At 42.7% G+C, this 25,349-nt stretch overlaps 1 protein-coding gene across 7 annotated transcripts in view; it reads left to right on the forward strand.

The window, feature by feature from the left end:
• Nucleotides 1-25,349, forward strand: part of RABGAP1L (RAB GTPase activating protein 1 like) — a 409,469-nt gene that overhangs the window by 353,405 nt on the left and 30,715 nt on the right. The gene's annotated exons all lie outside the window — the stretch shown is intronic.

Genomic DNA, 25,349 nt, shown 5'->3' on the forward strand with positions numbered 1-25,349 from the left:
ATTTACAAAAATATAGTACTTTAGAATTGTTGTGAAAACTCAGTATGGCATGGCTTTGTTTTAGGCTGAACCTCTTTTCAAAAAAGCTACAGTGGGATGGGTTAGCGTTTCCTCTCTGCATATAAGCAGATGGAGATTATACAAACTATCCTTCATATTGCTATTGAAATGAAAGCTTTTCCTTGTAGCAAGTAGCGACTTGATTTTAGACTAGCATAGACTTTATTTCCGTGAGCATAGACTTTATTTCCTTTCACGGAATAACGTTTTCTCAGTAGTTTCAAAGACTTTCAGGAGCTGATTAGATGTGCCTGACTTTCTTGGTGAGTGAAATATAGTGAATGGTAACAGGGCCTGCAGAAAGGGTAAACTAATAACTAGGAGTAATTCAGACTTTGGGGGAAGTGCCATGATAACCTGAAAGCTAAAAATCATCTCGGGAGTGCTCTCACAGTCAGAGGTAGGTTTCAGGTAGCAAGAGCTGACCATTGTGTGTGCATGTGTCTGTTTACAGTTAACAAACACTGCATAGAGACAGGTAACGGTAGATTGTTAGGCTGAATGTATATGTTAATAGTTATCTACTGGGGTGTGTTCAGCTAGGACTCAGTTCTCTGAGGTAAAGAGGAATAGTGGGAGCAGCCAGAGCTGCCAACAGTTGTTGAACCCCAACCCCCCATTATACTATGAGTTTAAACTTCCACCCACCCTTTTAGCAGAGCTGCTAATGTAAGGTGATCAATCGTCTCATGAGGAGCAGTGTTGCCTCGTGGAAAGAACATGGGCCTGGGAGTCAGCAGATCTGGGTTCTAATCCCAGCTTCACCACTTGCATGCTATGTGACCTTGGGCAAATCATCTAACTTCTCTGGACCTCAGTAGCCTCATCCATAAAATGAGAATTTAGTATGTGTTCTTCATTCTACTTAGACTGTGAGCTCCTTGTGGGTCAGGGACTATGTCCAAAGGGATCAACTTGTGTCTATCCCAGCACTTGGAACAGCTTACCAAATACCTGATAACAAATTTTGGCTTCCCATCCCACCTTTTGAAATGCAGCCATTCAGTTTCCCCACAACTTCTCTATGGGGCTATAGGGACAGTTGCAAACAGTGCAGCTAGTAATGGCAGCAGCAGGAAAGTCCAGCCAGGCAGCCTCTCCATAACTAACTCTCCCACATGCATCTCCTCCCCCAAGGCTGGTGCCACCGTAGGTTGTTCCCATGACAGCAAGGCCTGAAACCCCGAGGCCCCAAGGAGCAGTCTGGAAAGGGGAGGGGAAGAGAGAAAATGCATCATCTTTTTTTCTGCATTCACCTGCTGCTCCCATTTCCAGCTGCTCCTCACCAGAGACATTGTGTGAGTGTTTCTGTGGGTGTGTGTGTGTCTCGACCACTTTCCTCATTGTCTTTCTCTCTTTTTTTTTAAATGGTATTTGTTAAGCGCTCTCTATGTGCCAGCCACTGTACTAAGCGCTGGGGTAGATTTGAGCTAATCAGGTTGGACACAATCCATGTCCCACATGGGGCTCACAGTCTTAATCCCCATTTTGCAGGTGAGGTAACTGAGGCACAGAGAAGTGAAGTGACTTGCCCAAGGCCACACAGCAGACAAGTGGTGGAGCTGGGATTAGAACCCAGGTCCTTGTGACTCCCAAGCCCAGGCTCTATTCACTGTCATATTAATGTTTGTCTTTCACTTTACTGTCTTTCATATTAACATCTGTCTCCTGTTCTAGACTATAAACTTGTTATGGACAGGGAACAGATCTGCTAATTCTGTTGTGTTTTCTCTCCCAAATGCTTAGTACAGTGCTCTGCACATAGTGAGTGCTCAGTAAATAAGATTGATTGATTGGCCATGCTGCTTCTCTATCTGCCTCTGCTTATTTCTGTTCTGTATATCTCTCTTCCCTCTCCCCCAGCTTCCCTCTTCCTCTCTCCCTCTTCCATTTTCTCCCTTCACTCTTGCTCCTTCTCTCCCTCTTTGCTTTCCTCCAATTTTTGAACCACTGGTCTTACCTTGTCCTAGATTCAGTTCAAGAACATACAATCTCTCTAAGTTAACATAAAGCACAGATAAACTGATAAACTGAATTGGGTTGCACCTCCTCTTTTGTGCCACCCATTAATGAAAATGTTCAAAAAATGGACAATAGGAGGGCCTAAAGAGAGAGGATTTAGGGGCCTGGAAAATTGAAAAATGGCATAATTTATTCCTGAATGATCAAGAGCTGGTCAAATCTACCTACCAGTCCTTCTTTCTAGGCATCTGCATATGGGTATGAGCATTGTATTTTACAGAGTTTTGCCTTCTCTTTTACTGCTTTGTAAAACTCCAATTTATTTAGATTATAGTAGTAATCTAATGATAGGCACACCTTTTAGGAAAATGTTGGTGAGGTCCCTAAGGCTTTAAAATCATTTTGCTAACTATGCATTCATGACATGTTTATATGCACGCTAAACAAGCCCTGCTCCTGTTTCAGTGGAAAGAGCATAGCTCTGGAAAGAAGGAGACCTGGGTTGTAGTTTCAGAACCTCCAAATCAGAGAATACCTCGTGGAGCCATTTTCTGACCAAGAAAACACCTAGGGCATTCCTTGAGGTGGACAGGCCCAACAGAAATCCTGATAAAGGGTTAGCTCATGTGAGCAGCGAATGCCACAGCAGCTGCCCAAACCAACCAGCTTCTGGGCTCCGGAGCTCCAGTACAGCATCAGCCCGCTGCTGCCCTCACTTAGGTCCTGCCCAATAAGAATCTTTGCCTCCCTGCACTTCACAGTCAGCTGCACCCCTGCCAGCTTACTCCCTGGATATTATTCACTGCCCCAGAAGGAGTGTGACTGACAGGGATGAGAGAGCGTGAGTGGCACTGAGAAAACCCCTAGCAGTACTATCAACCCCTTTGTGCAGGACCTTAAGCCTTAATATTATTATTCTTCTTAAGTAAATTAAGCAATGATTATGTGCCAAGCACTTTACTAAGCACTGGGGTAGATACAAGATGATCAGGTTGGCCTCCACCCCTGTCCCAGGCTAAGTGGGAGGGAAAACAGATACTTAATCCCCATTTTACAGATGATGAAGCAGAGGCAGAGTGACTTGCAAGAGGTCACAGAGTAGGCAATTGGCTGAGCAGGGATTAGAATTTAGGTCCTTTAATTCCAACGTCCAACGGTGCTTCCATATCTAGGATATTTTCCTCTCTTTCTCCCCCCTCCCCACCCGCCGCTTTTCAGAAAGAATAGAGGTCTGGTGCAACCCAAAAAACTGTTCTAGAATATTTGCCATCTGCTAGTGATTCGATATTGATTTTTATTTTAGGTGTGGGGACTTTTATAAATGATGGTCTGAGAACCACCACTATATGAAAGAGAGATAAACACTCATGAATTTTTGCAGTCCTACAAGATAAATTGTTCGCTGTGCAGTCTGATTGATTGTAGCTCAATTGTAGTACATTACTGCTGTTGTATAAATCTGCTGAGAACGAGTGGTAGAATGAACATTTGCTTCTTATTTGAGACGATATCCAGCAATTTTATGACTATTAGTTAAACAACATCCTGGAATCAGTTTTGATTAAATACTGAAACTCCTGTGATCCCTTGGAGTAGTGATGTAAAATGGTGCGGGGTGCTGTTGGGAAAGATCCTTACCCATTGTAGTAATGACAATAATAATATTAATAATAATGATTGTTTAGTGTTTACTATATACTGAGCTCTGGGGTAATTACAAGATAATCAGGTCCCACATAGGGCTCACATTCTAAGAGGGAAGGAGATCAGGTATTGACTCCCCCATTTTGCTGATGAGGGAACTGAGGCACAGAAAAAATGAAATGACTTGCCTAAGGTCACACAGTTGAGATGGCTGACCTTCTTTGCTGCTCTTACTTGTATCTCCCCTCGATCCTTCCTGCTCCCAAAGGATAACTGTAATACCCTACCTGAATGGTTTTGATCCTTTTAGCTGGGAAGGCTTGGCTGCATGCCAGACAGGCTGGGGACTAAAGACCAAAGGGGAGGGGCCGATTTCAGTAGAGATAATGGAAGTGAAGCCAAGACAAGAAAGAGGTTTCCAGGGTGCCCATAGTATTTTCTTCAGATCAGTGAATCATGTCAGTGTATATGAGTAACACCCACTTAACTTGAATGATTTGGAAGGATTTGTTCTGAATATTGTTCAGTTTACCACCATCCTCAGGTTTCCAATAATCAAATGCCAAAGGTGAGACAGATCACAATATATGTGTTGTAAGAATATATAGGTATAAATATATATCCTTCTAGACTCTTAGTTCGCTGTGGGCAGGGAACGTGTCTGTCAACTCTGTTATATTGTACTCACCCAAGTGTTTAGTACGGTACTCTGCACAGAGTAAGTGCTCAATAAAAAAGATTGATTAATAGGTGTAGATATTTATACTTGCATATTATTGAATATAAATTATAACCCACCCGTACATACAAATCCAAAAGCAAAAATGAAATTAGAATTTGATCTTCTGATTCTTCTAAAACCATGTGCTCTTAAAATGAGGAGATTATAACTTCCTTATATACTAGCTTTCAATGAATATGATTTATTGATTCTAACGAGCAGCATCCTATCTTCGTTAACATTGACTCTATAGTAATAACACTTCTCAGCCTTTATTACATAAAGAATGCAATAATTATTTTGGTAATTAATCAAATATCCAGACCGATATTATAATTGAATAGCAAAAATGGGAATTTGTTTCAGTTTTGTCTTTAAGAGGATGTAAAACAAAAGTGAAAATTACATAAATTTTCAACAAATAATACCATGCAAATGAAATTCATTTTTGTTTGCCTTTATTTCAGTATGTCATTTAGGAAATGATATTATGAGATTTATTTGACTGGTTTAACTTAGTATGCATGTAATATTCGAGCAATAAAATGTGCACTGAATACAAAAATAGGCACTTTTTTCGCAGGGACCGTATATTAAATGAATCGAACTTACATATAAAGGGCTAACATCCTTCACTCTAATCTGCAGGTGAGGCAACTATTGAGGAAAATTTTAGCATTCCATTTGCAGTTATTTTTCAATTGCATGCTTGTTGTAGCCTAGACCTCCTTCCAACATGAGCCAATACTCCTTTGTAAGGTCAAGCTTTGAGGTTCCTTTGAGGTGAACTATCAAAGCCAAGTAACGTGTGTTATAAATCCCTAGCCCATGAAATCTTTTTAATTCAAGGGTGTTGCCTTCTATGTCTATGAAAGTGTGGGCCGTCCTGGAAGAATGAAGTTTTCTTTGGGGCATTTAGAAATTCTGCACGTGCAACCCAAGAAATACTGAGGGCATCATGGCCAAGAGCTTTGGGCCTGCTGAAGCGGCTTACAATGTCGCATCCAAGCAGAATTTGGAACCCCGTTTCCCAAGAGAGAAACAGCGAGGATGGGTTGAAATATTTTACCCCTTTACTGTGTTTCTAGGGAGGGCAGGGTGAGCCACCAAGTGGTAATCCTGACATTAGCGATTTTTCTTTGAAACCAAAGATTGATGGTTTTTGCATAGTGATAGGTGAAGGGGATATTATTGTGTGAAAGGATTTGCCAGTGAAAGCTGTGGGACATTAGAGCCTGAAGGTAACCTGGTCATGGAAGGAGGAGCTGTTTATGAATTATGAACAGCAGAAAGGTTGGCTTTGTACAAAAGGCTGTAATCCACAACCCTCTGGGGTTTTGGTGCTCCAGGTTATGAGTAATGGCTTTGATATTTAGGATATGCTGACTCACTTGTAGGAATGATAGGAGAGGATGGAAAAAAAGCAGAAGTGATGTTGGGTTGGTGATATTCCTATATATCAAGAGCTCATAGATCTGCATTTAGCTAGTAAAATCATTTTATAAAAATGAGGAATCAATTTTATTAAGCAGGTGTAGGTGTATGTCTATAAATCTACTGTGTGTGTGTGTCTGGGTACACACACACATAAGAAATTGGACCTATAACAGCTAGATGGGTTTATTCATAAGTCTCCCTCAGGGAGGGCCTTCTATCAGCCAGAAGACACTAAAGAGTGTAGGACCCTCTCTGCCGAAGCAAAAGACTATTTTTCTTCCCTGTCCAATTCTCTACCAGTCCAATTCTGACTACATTTGTCATCTGTCTTTTTTATGACTGATTGTGGCTGCTTCTTGGAGGGTCCGTTGTTGTCTGTGGCCTTTCCCTCAGAGTGTGTTATTTTAATGTATATAAAGCTCCCTCATCATTGGCTGATGCACTCTAGTTTTTGCTTTTCCTTCCCCCCTCCCAACAGTTCTGTCATGCCCTTTCAAACTATGTCCTTCATTTTTCTTCTTTATTTCTTGGTTTTGATGGCCACTCTTCAGCTTTATTAACAAAAGTTGTTTCCGAATCCCGCTATCATTTACTAGATGTTCCTCAAAGCCAGGCTGTATCATGCAGGGCTTGATACCCAAGGAATTGACAGTCCTCCAGGATTGAAGTTGATTGAGCTAGAGACAGGAAATTTTCTTTCAACAAGTTAAATAGCCTCCGGCATAGAAACTTCCCAGCCACATTTATGTTATTGTCCTTTAGTTTGAGCTCATCATGTGAAATGCTCATTTTCATTTCTCTTGCCTGAGATGTATAAATCGCCTCTATTTGACAAGCAGGATATTGCCCCTTTGACCCAAGATGCTTGGCTTCTTTTTTGTTATAGAGGCCGGAAATTCATCTTTCATTTAGAGCAGCGCTTCTGTATGTATATGAAAATGTGTCTTCCAGTTAGTTGCTGACTGGAACTCTTCAGAGAAGATTAGAGATAGAGATTGTTTCACCCAGCACTCCATATTACTCAACTTGTTCCAGCAGTTCAGAGCAACTACCTTTCCAAGGGCTAAGGGAGGGAGGTGGACGTTGGAATGTGTGCAGTTCATCCTTTAGACTATAAACTTATTGTGGGCAGGGAACAAGTCTGAGAAGCAGCGTGGCTTAATGGAAAGAGCATGGGCTTGGGAGTCAGAGGTTATGGGTTCTAATCCCGGCTCTGCCACTTGTCTGCTGTTTGACCAGGGGCAAGTCACTTAACTTTTCTGTGCCTCAGTTACCTCAGCTGTAAAATGGGGGTGAAGACTGTGAGCCCCACGTGGAACAACCTGATTACCTTGTATCCTCCCCAGCGCTTATAACAGTGCTTGGCACGTAGTCAGCGCTTAACAAATACCAACGTATTATTATTATTATTCTTAACTCTGTTACATTGTACTCTCATAAGTGTGTAGTACGTGTCCTGCACACATTAAGTGCTCAGTAAATATGATTGATTGATAGATAGGAGCCCCATATAGAATGGGGATTGTGTCCAACCTGCTTGTCTTGTATCAACCCTGATGCTTAGTACAGTGGGTTGCACGTATTAAGCACTTAATGATACTGTTATTATTATTATCATTATTATTGTATTCTGTACCCTAGGCAGAACACTGACCAATGATGCGGTGGTAGGCAAGGAAGTAGAAAAATGGTACAAACATCAAACCTAGCAACACTTGGGATAGGCTTTTTTGTGCACACAATGTGGCTAGGACTGTGGTTGCTTGCATTGGTCTTTACAGTCACACACACACACACACACACACACACACACTCAAATGAATTTCACTATCAGTAGCATCTGTTTCTATTATTATGGACAACTGTATATGCACCCAGTTGTGCCAGATCACATGTTTTCAGCACGCATTTTGGCGAGCATGTCGCTAGAGGATGGATTAGAGAATGTGCTTCCAACAACACAAGCCTATATGGGTAGAGCGAGCTGTCCTTTTGGAAGAAACGACTGCGCTCATGTGCATTGTGTTAGGCATGGGTGAAAACGATATGATGAATTTTCATTAAGGCAAGGTTCTGCCAAAATGCACCCCCGGCATTATAGAAGTGGGTGTGCCTAGGATTATGTTGGAACAAGTATTGAAATTGTTTTATGAACAGAATGTTTGAAAGCTTTTCCGAACCAAAGAAGCAACTGAGAGACAGAGTGATTTGCTAAGCGCCGTGCGTTTTGCCAGTGGCAAAGCTGAAATGAAAACTCATTGCCTGACTTTACAGTCCAATCTGCTAGGCCACCGTGCCTCATGGATTTCTAGTTCAGAGAACATTACATTATTAATGGAAAATTACTTGAACATTCTGAAGTTGAATCACAGTAATTCTGAGCCATTTCAAATATAAACTAAATACATAATTTATAGGATTTGAATGAACCACCTCTTTTTATCAGTTGATGATCCCGTATAACTGCTTCACTTGAAAGCTGAGCTGTTCTCAATGACTTTAATGATTCTGTTAATGATAATAATAATAATGGTACTTGTTAAGTGCTTATTATGTGCCAAGCACTGTTCTAAACTCTGGGTTAGATACAAGTTAATCAGGTTGGACCCAGTCCTTGTCCCACGTGGGGCTCGCAGTCCTAATCCCCATTTTACAGGTGAGGTAACTAAGGCACAGAGGAAGTGAAGTGACTTGTCCAAGGTCACACCGCAGCCATGTGGCACAGCCAGATTTAGAAGCCAGCTCCTTCTGACTCCCAGGCCTGTGCTCTATCCACTAAACCACACTGCTTCTCCACTGGAAACGGAAGGGCCACCTTCATGGGGAGAAATGGCCCTGTGCATTTGGAAGGTTGGGGAGGGCGCAGAAAGGCTGTTGTCCTTCTATGAAGGTTTTATGGCTTTATTCATCCATGTAGGTGGTAAAGGGACAGTTGATTGTCCATTTGAATCCTAACTCATCTTAACCCTCCCTTCTTTTTTTTTAATTGTTTTTGTTATATGCTTACTATATGCCAGACACTGCACTAAGTGCTGAGGTAGATACAACATAGCTAGGTTGGACACAGTTCCTGCCCCACATGGGGCTCACAGTCTCAATCCCCATTTTACAGATAAGATAACTGAGGAACAGAGAAGTGAAGTGACTTGCTCAAGGTCACGCAGCAGACAAGTGGGAGAGCCGGGTTTAGAAACCAGGTCCTTTTGACTCCCAGGCCCATGCTCTGTCCACTAGGCCCCACTGCTTCTCCATGGGAAATGGCAGACCCACCTTTGTGGGGAGAAGCAGGACTTTGTTTCTGGAACGTCGGTGAGGGGGCAGAAGGGCCGTGGGAGCTCTGATGGTTCACCTGGAGGAGGGCACAGGGAGAATCCCGTGAAATTCAATGCTGTGATGAGCGTTTGGTATGCCAGCAGGAGCCTTGAGGGCATGGTCTGGGCAGTGGAACCCTGCCAGTTCGCGCTAGAGCATGACGGCAGGCCTTCCACTTCCCAGAGTATGGTGAGGTTTCCTCCAACCGACAGCAGATGAAATTCACCCTCCCCTCTGCCATCTTTTTCTCTCCATCCCCCTTCCCCACCGCTTCTCCCCTCTCCTTTTGTTCCCTTGCTCTCTCTACTTTCTCTCTCCCCTGTTCTCCCTCTCTCTTTTTCTTCACTCTTATCCTTTTGGCACTGTCCCCATTTTACCTTACCTCATTACCTCAAAAAATGTAAAATTGATTTTAGCCAGTTAAGTGCTGTTCCCAGATAATGCAGGACTGGGATAGGTTTATAGTGCTAAAATAAGAATATTGTCAGCCCACTGTGCCCTTTAGGTCATTTTTCCATTACAATATTGAAAGGTTCATCTCCACTAAAATTGCCAACATTAGAATATATAGTACTCTCAGGATTGGATTAATGTACCAGACCCCAGTAGAGTATTAACTCCTTTGTAATTCATTAGTATTTGTACTCATTATCTCTAAATATTCTAATAAAGAGATTGCCAACCCAACATATAGTCATTTAGTCCTCTTTTGTTTTCTCTGATTTTCCATTTGACAAAAATACTGTCTTACCCACTTGCCCTGTTGCAGAAATGACAGAATATTCTTTTTTTTTTTAGTATAAGGGTTCTTTCTTTCAGGCAAGCATATTCCTGTGGAAGAAAACCAAAAATTTCGCCCTTTCTTTCCTTTTCTTATGTAAAATTTAACAAAACCTGAGAAAGTCATTTGCAGAAAATTTCAGGGTTTAAGTGGCACTGAGATGGCAGTTCCTAATAAGCAAAGAAAGATCTCGAGGCTAACAAAGCTAGTCTACAAACTTAATCACTTAGTACAGCACTCTGCGCATAGCACTCGTTAAATACCATCAGTAATGATAGTCACCATTTTGCATTCTACCAATAATGATTTGCAGCGTATTGAAAGTTAGACTTTTTATTTGAGTTGGGGGTAGGAGGTGTGGGCGTTCTCAGCACCTAGCTTTGACTTTGAGATATGGGCATTCTGGGGTTTTGTGGGGTTTTTTATGATATTTGTTAATCACTTACTATGCACCAGGCACTGTACTAAGCAATGGGGTAGATACAAGCTAATCAGGTTGGACACAGTCCACATCCCGCATGTGGCTCACAAGTCATAAACATTTTACAGATGAGGTAATTGAGGCACAGAAGTGGAAGGACTTGTCGAAGTTGTCATACAGCAGAAAAGTGGTGGAGCCGGGGTTTATAATCCAGGTCTTTCTGACTCAGGCCCAGGGTCTATCCATTAGGCCATGCTGCTTCTCAGGTCATGCTGCTTAATGGTAAACGTATTGCTTTACCCTACAGTGGAAAAACCAGTAGAATCGGTAGGGCATTAGACATTGGTCTTGAATGCCATTTTACTGCATTCCCGAACTGCATGCATATTTAAAATGGCTCTTTTGTTTCCACTGGGTCTGTTGCAGAATTTAAATATCAGATCTGCTCTTAAATCTGCCCGACCAAAGAGAATTGGAAGAGCAATGTGCCTGATTAAAGATTAGACACGTCAGCTATTTGAAAGATGTTCTTGATTTCTTCCAACCCAGGGAGCCCGTCTTAATAGCATTCTTAAAACTCTCTTGTGATGTTTTCTGGCCATAATAAAATTTCAGTTTTACCACAAGTGACTAGATGCAATTTGAAACCAACAAAGCATGGGTGAATGCTTGGATAAAATTAAAATATCAGCAACCTAGGTTTTGAGCAAATGGTGGTTTTCACCAGACCCAAAGCAAGGAATGCATTTATTTGATCGAATCTGCTTGCCTGTGTTGTTTGGGAGCCACTGACCCTTCTATGTACGCTTGGTTTGAAATGTATATAGTTTTCTTTACAGTGATGGAGTTGAACTAGTTAGGGACCCGTTATTGTAAGGGCAGTGGCTCCAAATAGCTGCATATTTTGATGATGCGATAACGCCAATGATTTCAGGAGATTGCCAATGTACCGTAAGCGAGGTTTTAGAAAACTTGCTTAAGTAGACGGTATTTTCCCTTCTTCTAAAGGGTTGGGTTGTTTTTGGAGTTTGTATCCTAGATTACTTTTTCCTGTGATCTTTTCATTTATTCCCTATGCTTTTCACTTGTTCTCTGATTCTTTTTTTATGTATCTTTTTCTCCTCTCATTTCCTTCTCTGCTCTCCTCTAATTCCTCTTGTACCCGCTGCCAGTACGTTTATAATGAAGGTGTCTGCTAGCTGCAGCAGTATTCTAGCAAGGCATGGAAGGGTAAGAGGACCACTGAAAGTAATTGGTTTGGGGATAAAAGGGATTGAATGGAAGCACCCCCGGCCCCTAAGAGTTTGACATGTCCCAACCTGCCATTTTACAGCCTTCCCTGGTAATCTTTCTACCTCCTGACTCCCAACCTAAGAAAGACCTACACACACACCCCCAAACACACACGCATGCAGTCTTGAAACACACCAATGATCAAATCTATTCTGTGCTAATGTGTAGAAAAGAAGTGAATTATTGTCCTTGGGAACTAGAGTTTGTGTATACTGCTATCAACATCTGGGGATTAAACTTCTAAATGAAACCTACTTTGATCTCTGCTGTCATGACGATTTTATGAGGAATGTTTAGGAAATAAGTGGACCTGAGCGATGTCCTGTAAACTGAAATCAGCATCAGATAATCTGGCCCAAGGCCTTAAAGAATGAGACCACCAGGATCAAGAGTCCCAGAGTGAAATGAAATTCCTATAAATTCAGAAGCCAGATATTTGAGGAGTTATTGCTAGTTTCTGTAGGGGAAGGCACAGGAAATTAAGTGTCCATTCAAACTCACATAAATATGATGGGAACCAAAATCCAAGATCCAAATAAAGGAATATGAGTTAAGATTTACATGGATGGAGGACAGGGAATAAGGTGGTCAGTTTATGTTCTCTTGAGACCTCTAAGAACTTTATGACCTCTAGCTCTCAGTTATTTTATTCTAGGTGATTAGAATTAGAGATTGTTGTTTTTCTTGATTTTGTTCAACCATTTTGCCCTTCTCAGAGGGCTACCCCAGGCAGAACAGATATGCGAAATTCAACATTGTATAAAATATTTGAGATCTTCCATTTCAAATGGAATTTATAGCATGTCATTTAAGACAGAGTAGTAATGTTATTTATTCAGCATCTAGTGGGTGCAGTGCACTTTAGCCACATGCAAGAGAAGCAAAAACATGTGCCCTACCCTCAAGGAGTAACACTCTTAACAGGGCGACAGACAAAAATATTTATAAATCAGAATACATAATGGAGTAAACACATATATATATATAGATGTAGATATATAGTATATGAATAATCAAGTGCTGAAGATGGTTATAAATAAATCTGTAAGTGCTTGAAGTAGCTGTTGGGTTGATACTGCGTACTAAAAATGAATTGCAGAATCTCTGGTGTTAATGCAGGGATTTACTCTTTAATTCAGTTGTCCTAAAGTCCTAAGCTCCTCTTCGAATGAGCAGCATAGCCTCTTACTGCTGAGAAGAGATCATGCTTTCTCTACTGATCCTACTTGTAGGAATTCCCCATGCCTGGCTTGAGCTTTTATAGCCTGAAGTGAGCTGCATCAGTGCCTGCTCCTGACCTGCAAAGCTCCAGTATGAAAAAGCCGCTGTGGTCGTAGGCTCTACACTGCCATCTTGAATCTGAATCAGCTCTTTTAACAAATTGGAATTCTTACAGCATTCCCTCCAGAAATCTCTCAAGAGTTCCTCTGTCTGATACAGCTGCTACAACTGCTGTTGCCGTATCGGGGGCAATTCAGATGAAATAAAAAGCAGTTCCCAAAACACAGCCGTGTTCAGATTGGCTTGATGAGGCAGGGGATGCACAGATAGGCCATAACTGAACGACATCAGTGGTGGTCTTTATGGCAGGAGGATAAAGGCACTCCATGGAGCAGAGAAGATATCCCCTATCCTTAAATGTAAAATCTCATGAACTTTTTAAAAAAAATGTGTGTGTGAGTGTATGTGTGTATATGCATATAGGTATATAGGAAGTGATATTTAATATATGTAGATATATAGATATGCTCAGCTTGCTGCGAATTTCAGATCTTTAATTTACAGAATGAACCAGAAAGTGTTGTTTAATATATGTAAAAATATATAATACATATAGATTTATATTAAATATCATTAAATATTAATATTAAATATCAGATAACCTGCTTCACCAAACTCTTTGTTTACCTAGAATTAATGGCCAGTTTCTGGCCAACGGCAAATTGTCTGCCCCTTGGACTGCACCAATGAGCAGAGATTTGAAATGTAGAATAATAACCCTTTCCTTCGGCCAGTATCTCACAAGTTCTGGAATTCTGGGATGAAATCATTCTCCCATCATGGCCGCTCTGCTGCCCTCCCCCTAAACTTATGGTCCAGTAACTCCATATTCTCTGCTGTAGTAAGGGCCATGTGGGGCAAGCCCGATGTGGCCCAGAGGTTGATTTTGTTTGGCCTGATGATTAATTTGAGGAATTGGCTGTTCTCGATGGTGACTGTGACCTGACTCCACAGCCCCTGTAGCAACCCCTGCAGTCACTGCTCTTGGGGCTTTGATAAATAGGAGTTGCTGAATGGATCCTTGAATCTGTTGTTGTATTTGTGTGTATGTGTGTGTGTGTGTGTGTCGAAATGGCATTTGTTAGGCACTGTACTAAGTGCTGGGGTAGATACAAGCTAATTGGATTGGACACAGTCCATGTCCCAGACACAGTCCATGTCCCAGACGGAGCTCACAGTTTTAATCACCAATTTAGAGAGGAGGGAAATGAGGCACAGAGAAGTGAAGTGACTCACCAAGGGCACACAGCAGACAAGTGGAAGAGCCAAGATTAGAACTCAGGTCCTTCTGACTTCCAAACCTGTGCTGTATCCACGAGGCCATGCTTCTTCTCTGCTTGTTTACTGTTGTATTGAACTCTCCCAAGCACTCAGTACAGTGTTCTGCACACAGTAAGCACTCAATAAATACCATTGAATGAATGAATGAATGACTGCTTCTCCGCCTTGTGGGCAGGGACCGTGTCTACCAACTATATTGTATTGTACTCTCCCAAGCGCTTAGTACAATACTGTGTACACAGTAAGCGCTCAACAAATACTATTGATTAATTTAATTTTTAAAAACTAGGGTTTTTTTCATTTCTCCTTTCACTCCTGTCCAACCAGTCCTTCTCCTTTCTGCCTCACTCCTCTTTCCCCTGTGCCACACCTTCCTACTTCAGTGTGCTTTTGCTATTTACCAGGATCAGCTCACTGTCGGGGTTCCCTTCAGAAACGGATAGTTAAGTGTATATAATGGTTTATATATAATTATTTGCTTGTAATTAATCATTTTATAGTGGTCATGAACCAGACCAGATCCTAAAAATATTGCTATTTGACGCTCATTTGAATGAGTTCCTCAGGCATTTTTTTTCAGTTACAGCTTGCTTTTTAGAGACGAGCCTATTCTCTGGTGACTGGAATTGGAATATCAGAAGGAATTACCCAATTTACTTCACTTAAATTAATCATCCCCAGCCCTGGATTTCAAATGATGAAGGAAAGGAAATCAATGAAAGGAGGCAAAAGCCTGTAAAAGCTCCTCTGAACCTTCTTCCCAGCATAGTGATGTCATGTATTTTCCTCTAGCAAATTATGACGGTGGAAGTTTATTAGGGAAAACATCATTTAGAAATTTAAACAGCTGCTAAAAAACTGTCATTTTCAGCCCCGAATTGACATTGAGCAGCTGAAATCTGTGAGAGAGTTTTCCCTTCTGCTTCTGGAGGGCTTTGAACTCCAGTTCCCATGGAAATGAGGGCTGGATGGGTGGAAATAAGGTAAGGGTATTGAAATGCAGACTTTTTCTTATTTGTCTTGTCTTTCACCTGTTTCTATGGAGATAGGAGCCAAGAGGCCACAGCTGGCACTGGAGAGCAACAATTCACTTTGCAGATTACAAGTATGGATTAAAGCCTGAAGCTCCCCGTGTTATCTGGCTACTTCCCACTTTGCCCCCTTCCTAACCTCTGCCTCCCAAGCCTCTCTGTGAATGACCTTAGAGGCATTTCAGTCATACCTCATCGTCACTTCTAAGAATTAATGAAACTTTCTTTGGGGGGGAAAATGTGCCCTTCTCCTACCTAATGTTTTCATGCTCGTCCTCTAGGCTGTAAGCTCATCGTGGGCCCAGAATGTGTCTACCAACTCAGTTATATTGTACTCTCCCAAGTGCTTAGAACAGTGTTTTGCAAGCGCTTAGTAAGTGCTCAGTAAATCTGATTGATTTATTGCAGTGTTTTTCCTATCAGAACAGAACATTCAGTGCTTCAAAAGTGGACTTCCTTCCTGCCTTTTCTGTCTGAGTGGTTCAGGCCGTGTAGATTAGGGAATGCATCTGTTCCATTCTTCCTTTATGCCTAGGTTGGTTGGATTTCAAGGTGGCAAATACTAGACTCTGGCTGCAGTGTGGCTTCCCCATTCCCACAGAGGCCAATTTTCATTTGGGGTGTGGGAGTGAATGGTGGGGTAGGGACGTTAGGGAGAATGGGAAACAGGAAGAGATGGGCTTCAAAGACCCAATGGGCCAGAAAGTCACCATTTTGGGCCTCTCAGACCCGACTGGAAACTGTCCGGTCCTATCAGAGGCCTGAGGTGAACGATGCTGGGCGTCCAGCTCCAGCAGCTGTGGGGACCATTAGTCCCGTTGCCTCTCTCACCCTCCATGGAGTTGGCACCTACGTGAGGTACTCGTGTCACCCCATTCAGGAAATTATGATGATATTTAAGTGCTTTCTATATGTCAAGCACTATTCTAAGCTCTGGGGTAGATACAAGTTAATCAGGTTGGAGGTGGTCTCTGTCCCAGCTAGGGGCTCACAGTCTAAGTTGGAGGGAGGACAGGTGTTGAGTCCCCATTTTACAGATAAGGAAACTAAGTCTCTCTCCCCCACCCTCAGTGTAAGTGGATTTATCGTACAAAATAAAATGGGGAACTGAAACCATCGACTGATTAATCGATTGCTCTCCAGTTGGGGTCCTCAGAAGGCATAGGCAGAGCCACAGTATTCCTTTGGCTGCATTCCACGGGTTCTCTGCAAAATTCCCATAAAAGGTGATGATCGTGGCCCTTGGGCATCAGGACCAAAATTTGACCACCAAAGTTCAAAAACAAATCACCTGCACCACAGGAATGTTAATGTGTTCCTTTGATGTTTGCCTCAGAAATACCACCTAGTCAGTGAAACATTTGCTCTTTTAATACCAAATGAACTTTCAAGCAAATACATGAAGTCACACCAAAGGATGACTTGAAAACATCCAGGACGAACTAGATGGAGGAGTGGGAAGCCTGCAGCACTTATGTTCGTATCCGTAGTTTATATTAATGTCTGTCTCCCCCTCCTGCCTGTGGGCAGGGAACAGTCTGCCAACTCTGTTATATTGTACTCTCCCAAGCACTAAGTACAGTGCTCTGCACAAGGAAGTACTCAATAGATACGATTGATTAGTGAAGAGATAATAATAATAATGGCATTTGTTAATCGCTTACTAAGTGCCAAGCACTGTACTAAGCTCTGGGTTGGACACAAGCAGATCAGGTTGGACACAGTCCCTGTCCCACATGGGGCTCACAATCTTAGTCATGAAATTTACTCCGGCAATTAAGGGCTGAGGCTACCCCCACAATGTAAAGGCATTGAGGGAAATGAGAAGAAAGAAACTGTGTTTAAACTGGCATAATTTTTTAGTTTTCTTTCTGTATTTGTCCTATGAGGTAGACTAAAATGAAATTTCAGCCTGAGGGAGTGAGGAGAAGTTGGTACCAGGGCGGGGCAGTCAATCTGTTGCCACTGATGGTGTAAATTTAGATTTTGTTTGGGTGATAATGGAATCATGCCCAGCTGCAAAATCCTGACCCTCTGCCAGCCACTTCCCCCACCCAACATTGCTGCTTTCCCACATGATCCTTAGCCGAATAAGCTAAATGAAACTGGAAATTCCCTCTTAGCCTGCTTTTCTGTCCTTCCCCCTTTTCAGGTGGACTGTTTGTGTCTAAATTGAATCTCTCTCCGGAGACAAACTTCTTAAGATTGTCTTGCACAGCAACCTTTCTGGCATCCTAGTCCTTTGAATTCCATTTCTTATAGCATAGGAAGTATCAATGTGCCCATTGTATTCCATCCAAACTCAACTGTGACTTTAAAATAAAAGGGACAGAGTCATTTATCTCATTTTCAATCTAATCCACTGTGATCAGTATCTTAAAGTACTTCTTCGGGCTTCATAGCAGTCTTTTTGTTATGGAAAGGATAGCACAGTGATCTTATCTGCTCCAGTGATTACCCAGAGTGGTGAAACCTTTGGTTGCTCTTAACTTTTTTTTTCCTTTTTGGCAAGTCTATTACAGTCAAGTCTTAAATAAGCTTAATTAACTTTCTGAAGGGAAGAGTATCCTCTTTCCACGGTCCTGCTCTATGTGAATGCATTCAAGTTAATGTGCTCCCTGGAATCAAACCAGGACTTTCTCAACATGTAATCAGACCCAGTGCACTGTATACCATTTTCGGATCTTAAATTTTCAGCACTCTGTAATTCTGTCTCTTATTCATCAGTCTCAACCCTTATTCTTAAACTGATAAATGTAAGCCAAAAAAAATCACTGTACAACTGGCTTTCCTATAGCATATTTTAAGCTGCAGAAAAGTGTTGAAACACTAGACAGCCATCATTCTGAATTTTTTAAGAAGCAATTTAATTTTTAAAGAAGAAAATATAGCAGGTATTCTAATCAGTGTTAATTTAGTAAGGGAGCAATAATAAATGCTTGAAAGATGTTCAAAGAAAATATTGCAATTTTGTCTCTCCATATATTAAAAATCTGAGGAAACAAAACTGGGACACTTGGACCTGAAAAGATGGTGGCTGCAAGGGGCCCTGGAGAGTGTGGATAATCATGAATTGTGTGTGCAGTTATTGTTCACAAAAACCCATATCAAATGGCTCACTGAAATCTGTGTGTCACCAATTATTTAAATTCTTGGCCAGTTATAAAAGTCATATGTAGCCCAACTCAGCGAGGGCATATTGCTAAATTACCACCCCTTCGGTTGGGCCTTAATCATATTCAGGGAGTAGCTTAACTCTGTGGCCCAGTTTCTCTGTTTTGAAAATGTGGAAAGTCAAAGGAAGCTCTGTGACCCTAAAATTGCCCAGTTAGTCAGTGACTGCAACCCATTTAGAATTGAGGCCCACTTGGGCAGGCCCTGTGGCCAATCGGTTTACTTTGTTTTTACTCCAGCACTTAGCATGCTACTTTGCACAGAGGAAGTACTCAATAAATATCATCAGTACAACTCCTACTATAGATCTCAGGCTCAGTTATCCTGATGCCCTGTCCACTCGCGGTCTACTAAGCCTCACACTTCAAAAAGGGATTTTTAAATTTTATTTTCTGTACTTGGTTAGTTTCTTCAGAGTGAACAACTGCTTTTTTGGCCCTGGACTATCTTCTCATTAGATATGAGATAGTCATTTCTTTGAGGGCAGGAAATGCCTGTTTTCCTTCTGTGGACCTTCCCAGTGGCTTAGTTCAGTGTTTTGCACCAACTCAACAAGAAACAACCATATTGTTTCTCCACTGTTGCTGGACTGCGGGTCCCGCTTGGCCTCCTCAGCCACACATGCACTCAGAGATGAATTTGATCATCAGTGGGGTCTTCTTCAGATACCAGGACCGCTTTTTATCCTGGTCAGTGCTCAGTAGGAGCCATTGATTGATTGACTGATAAATAGTCTACTTTCAGGGCCGATTTGTCAATCTCATCCTCCTATCATAATTATATACATAACTTATCCATATGATATGTTGCTGTGATTCTAAAAGGCATTAATAATGTAACAATTGACTCTGAACACAACACATCTGAAACCATCCCCTTGGAAATACATTCTCTAAGAACTTTGCAAGCCCATTTGCACCTTAGAAAGGAGCATTCTTATCCAAGCAATATCTTAGACAAGCCGTTTTCACTTTTAAAGCTTTAAATTTAAAATATGCCATTATAGCAAGAGGACTCTGAAGACTCAGTTTACTCCCAGGTCAACCCTGGATTTGAGAATACCTCAGAGATTTTCCTGGTAGCACAACTCTGTAAACCATAGCCTGCAGCCTGGAGAATAAACAGTATTCTCTTTGTTCATTCCAGGGAGGCGGGACCATAAAATCACACCCATAGTCACAGCACAAGGTGAAATTGCTCTCTCCTCATTTGGGACCCAAATTCAAATTGAAAAACACCCTGGGGATCATTCCGCACCTCTCTTGCTCTTGTTGCTTTTGTGAAACTATGAGCTCACTGCACTAGCTATCAAGGGGACCACTCGGGTTCCAAGCAGCCCCTCTCTGGTCACGGGGTTCCAAGCAGCCCCTCTCTGGTCACGGCATGTGCCAGAGGGATTGTGTTTATGGCACCTCAGGATTTATGGGGCAGTTGTCAAGCAATAATAACATTCCTTGCCATAAATCTCTTCCGGGAGGCTTTGTAGAAGGGAATGCATGTTTTAAAGTTGCTCTGAAATACATTCACTTCTGCCAGTTCTGCCTTTCCTCTAGAGTGTGGTGGCAGAATATGGGCACATTCTTCCGACAACGTATGACGGGTTATGGTGCGGTGAAATTTTGGAATAAATTGTGTGCATGCAAGTGGCAGCATCAGAGGCTGAGTACTATAGTGCAAGTTTTCTCTAATGTGGCATTCTGCAAGAATGCAACCCCTGGTTATAAGAGAATGGTGTATGCCAAAACATAGTCAAGTCCAAGCCTCAAAATTTTACTTGAATGGCTGTCTTTCACTTCTTTATCCAAATCCCCAGTATCAATCAATCAACTGTATTTATTGAGCACTTAATATGTGCAGAGCACTGTATTAAACTCGAGGGAGAGAACAATATAACGGAGTTGGTAGACATGTCCCCTGCCCAAAAGGAGCTTACGATCTCGAGGGGGCAGCAGACATTAATATAAATAAATAAATCACGGATATGTATGTAAGTGCTCTAGGGCAGAGGGAGGGCTGAATTAAGGGTGTGAATCCAAGGGCAAAGTGCAGAAGGGGTTTCCCTTCTATTTCCATACAAAGTATTCAGATTTCCTCTGGTGCAAGATGGGTTGGGATAGAACATCCAGTTTCTTGGCCTTCCTGGGATGAGGTTGGAAAAAAAAGGAATTATGGGACGGAGATGGGAAAGCTAGAATTAGGAGCAAAGAGAAGGAAAGAGGGGAAATAGAGTGTTATGGAGGGTAGACAGAAAGAAGAGGGTGAGGCAGGAGGGCAGAGAATAGGCAAGGGATGAGAAAGAGAGGAAATGGGATAGAGGATAAGGAAAAAGGGATGATGGGTTGTCAGTCACTTACTGAGGCTTACTGCTCTTCCTAGAGACCTGGGTTTTCCTGGCCTCTTAGGAACAACTGGAGCTTGATAGCCCTTTGGCATGTAGGACCCTAACACTGCAATGGCCATATTTCTCAGTCTCTACCTTTCACTTGACTCCCTGGAGGCCTTGCCACCGATCCCCGGAACAATAAACCCGAGTGTGAAGCAGAATGCACACTCTGTGGGGCCCAGGCTGTGACAACTGGTCCATTTGGCTGAGCGGTTCTCTGGGGTGGCTGTACATTTGGAGTAATAGGTCTGGCCTGGGAAAAACTCCGATCATTTGCTCCTGCCAGCCAAAGCCCAAAAGTCTACTCAGAGTGGACCCGTTCTTTCCAGCCTCCGGTTCAAGTACCCAAGTGTCCTGATCTGTCTCTTCTCACCAGGGTGGTTGGGGGAGTGGATGACATTGCTTGCATGCACAGTACTTTTGTGGAGTTGTCCCCGTGGATGGCTGGGACTTGAAAAGGCATAGGTATCTGAGCCACTTTTGTTTAGCAGAGAATGCTGGAAGAAGCCAGAGAGCAATTCCTTCTATCAATCAATGGTATTTATTTAGCACTTTTTGTGCTCAGAGCACTGTACTACATGTTTGGGAGAGTACAATACAGTGCAGTCCCTGCATTCCCTGCCCACCAAGAGCTTCAGCTTCCTTTTTCCCGTGAGCTAAGGGAGAGGCTTGGCCCAATCCTTTCCTCTCCTTCTTTCTCTACACTTTAGCACTTTGTAGCATTGGAGAGTGAGGGGAAAGCCTGCGGTGCTGAAACTGTGGCACCCTGCTGCCAAGGCTCAAAGACCCAGCCATCCAAAGGGACGACGCCAGAAAGGTATTGTGTATGCAAGCAATGTCACCCATTCCTCCATCCTTCCAGAAGTGAGGCATGGCCTAATGCAAAGAGTTTGGGCCTAGGAGTCAGAGCAGCTGGGTTCTAATCCCCACTCTACCACTGCCTGCTCTGTGACCTTGGGTAACTCATTTAACCTCTCTATGCCTCAGTTTCCTTATCTGTAAAATGGGGATTTAGTACCTTTGAGCCCCATGTTGGACGGGGACTGAATCCAACCTGATTAACTTGTATCTGTCCCAGCACTTAGCACACTTCTTGATACATAGTAAGTGCTTAGCCAATATTATTCTTGTCATCATATTAGCAATAATAATAATTTTTAAAATGAAGTCTGGGCCCATCCCCTCCATTCCAGGACTCCACTTAGGCCTGACTGCGGTGGGGCCAAGCTGAAGATGTTCAGCCTTTATGCATCTATTCCATAATCAGTTCCTGCCAGGTTGAAGAGCCAAGTTTGGGATCCAATTGCTGGCTACCACAACTCCCCTCCCTCCTCCTTCCTCCCATTCCCCACACTACTTGTTTTCTTACAGCCTATCTTGTATATATTGCTGAGTGATGTAAATATATTGTAAGGCAGTGCGGGAACTTGGCTTTCCTCCATGAGAACATGTAGACCTGGTTATATTTATTGGACTCACAGACAGTATTGGATACAAAAGTGCCACAGAGAATAAAGTTCAAGATAAAGTTGGCAAATGAGAGTTTGAGGTATCCAGCTAAATTAGGTGTTTTAAAGTACCAGAAGCTCCTAATGGTGATCCAGCAGGAGAATCTGATAACTGATATCAGTGATGCTAGAGGAAGTGGAAATCAATACTGCAGAAGATTTCCTGGGCATTCCCTAAAAATGGGGCCATCCAACTGAAAAGTGACTAACCTAGTGACTAATAAAACTCTAACGGTTGCCTGTTTCTCTCTGCATCGAACAAAAACTCTTGCCCATTGGCTTAAAGACACGCAGTCAGTCAGCTCACTCCCTCACTACTTATCCTCCTTCCTCACCCACCCCACTTCACCTTGCGTGCTTCACTCCTCTAATGGCAACCTAGTCACTCTGCCTTGTTCTCCTCAACTTTCTCGCTGCTGACCTCTGCCTCCCTTGAATACATCTTCCAAGGTCTGTTTGCATAGGTTATTTTCCTTCAAATATTCCAATAGGATGGCGATGGGAAGGTGGAGTCATTTCCCATTTTCAGATGAAGAAACTGAGACTCGATTAAGTGACTTACCCAAGGTCTGTTGCCGAGTGGGGTCTAGAAGTCTTGTCTTGTAACTCCTCTTAGCTTTGCACTCTTTCCACAAATTCATGCTCAAATCAAATCCTGAGTCGGGAAAGAAGAGCCTGGTAAATGAATCTTTGGCACCCAAAGAAGGCTATCCAGTATCTTTTTCACCCCCTTTCAAACCATTAAGCCTCTATTTGGTATTGTTACACAAGCATTACTCTTTTGCCTCATATTTTATAATTGTTGTCTAATCTAGTTCAAGAAGACAAAATATTATGAACTAATAGATGAGGCAAGGGGTTGGTAAGTGTCTTGAACTGGAAAGCCACAAACCAAAAACATAACATGGCTGAGGGTTGCAAATTTAAAAAAATTCCTTTAACAGAAACAGGAACCAGGTGTTTGTCACTGTCGGTTCCCCCCCAACCCCAGATGAAGGGGGAGGGATGGCAGCCAGCAAACAAGAGCTGGGGCTGGGGCAGAACTTAAGGCTGGGCACCCCATTCCTCTCAGAGTCTCCGGAGGCATTGCTGCGATAAGTCAATGGAGGGGCTGAAGGAGTTGGCCACCTCCACCATTTTGATAGCAAAATAGTGAGGGTGAGCCACAGTTTGGAAATATCCATCTCACCTCACCCAGCCTCCCTCTCCCAGGGCTAGTCTGTAGACACTTTGAGGGCAGGAATCCTGTCTTTTAACTTTGGTGAACTCTCAAGGGCTCAGTCCAGTGACATACAAATTTGTGAAGCGTTACATATTTTTCTGTAATTTTATATGTATTGATGTCTCTCTCCCCCGCTCTTAACTGTGAGGTCATTGTGGATAGGAATTGTCACTGTTTATTGTTGTAGTGTTCTTTCCCCAGCATTTAGTACAGTGCTCTGCACACAGTAAGCACTTGATAAATACGATCGAGTGAATGAATGAATGCTCTACAGTGTAGTCACTCAATAAACACAGTCAGTAGATTGAAATCCTGCAAAAAGTGGTTTATAGAACAAGGAGTTGGCATCAGGGTTTGGGGTTTGGCCTTCTTGGGGCTCGGCCTTCCATCCCTCAGTCATCGTAATGTGATTTACTGAGCGTGTTGACTGCGGGGCCACCCCAAGCAGCCTGGGGATCGAGGGACTGAACCCGTGTCATTGAAAAAAGTGGGATCCGTTGGGGAGCAATGACAGTGGGGTCAGTGAGCATTCCTCAGCAAGGTCCTTGGTGCAGCCCAGAGACTGGAGCCACACTGGTATAGTAGCATGGTTTAGTGGATAGAGCACGGGCCTGGGAGTCAGAAGCCCTGGGTTCTAATTCCGGCTCTGCCACTTGTCTGCTATATGACCTTGGGCAAGTCATTTCGCTTCTCTGGGCCTCAGTTACCTCATCTGTAAAATGGGGATTAAGACTGTTAGCCCTATGTGGAACAGGGACTCTGTCCAACCCAATTAGCTTGTACCCACCCCGGCACTTATAGTACATAGTAAGTGCTTAACATATAGAATAATTATTAACTCAACCTGGCAGGAAATTGGTGGAATAGCATCAGAAGAGATCTCTAGAGATAGTCCCCTTAGCTGGATGACCATATTCCAGGGGTATTAGAGCTTTTGAAAGTTACTTGTGTGACTTTCCTGCCGAACATATGAACCCAGGCATTTAACTCTAGGTGGTGGCACATGCAGTAGAGTGGATGTGATTCTGGATGGTTACTGTTTGTATGAGACATTGTTCCCTATTAAGTTGCAGAGCTTCTGTTTTGAGCCCATGCTTACAGATGTCCCCTCTCCTCTTTCATCTCCCAACACCCCTGAAGCGATGGAAAGCTCCCTGGTGACCTTACAACATTCAGCTCCCCTCTGTCGAGCTCAGTGTCGCCTTTTTAAGAAAACCGAGAAGCTTAATTCCTCAATATTGGGAGCGTAGTTAGACTCGATTGTCTACATGCTTTTTGTTTTCACTGGTCTGAGGAATCGGGTGTAGTCGGAGAAAGTATCAACTTAAAGAATACCCTAGTGGGCTCATTATTGTTTCTAGGGTTTCTTCAATTGGACTAGTTAGAACTGTTGTCAGTTTAGAGCTCAGATTCAAATTGATCTCTGGTCTCCTTGGGATAAGTGGTTAGAGCCTCGGATGTGATCGCCCAAGTAGAATTTCACTCTCTTTCCGGCCAGGAAATGATATCTGGAACCAAATTAGATGTGGGTTGTTGTTGTTTTTTCCCCAGAAGCCCAACAGGGTTTCAGAAATCCAATAAGGAGAGCTGAATGATGGTGGCTAGTGTTGTTTACATTTTTGCCTCTGCATCCTCTTCCCCTCCTTCCCCTCTATCTACCCTTCTCCCTCTGCCGGCTCCATGCCTCGGACTTCCTCCTTCCAAGGATGGAAAGTTTCTTGAGGACATGGACCTGGAGTCAAATGGAATGCCCTGTCCTCCTTAGTGGGCTTAATAAATGATTGAGTATTGGTGAAGTGTGGAGTTTACTTACAAGAGTATCTTACCCCTGCCTTCAG

This window comes from Ornithorhynchus anatinus, chromosome 16 (assembly GCF_004115215.2).
Source record: "Ornithorhynchus anatinus isolate Pmale09 chromosome 16, mOrnAna1.pri.v4, whole genome shotgun sequence".
In the NCBI taxonomy this organism is placed as follows: domain Eukaryota; kingdom Metazoa; phylum Chordata; class Mammalia; order Monotremata; family Ornithorhynchidae; genus Ornithorhynchus; species Ornithorhynchus anatinus.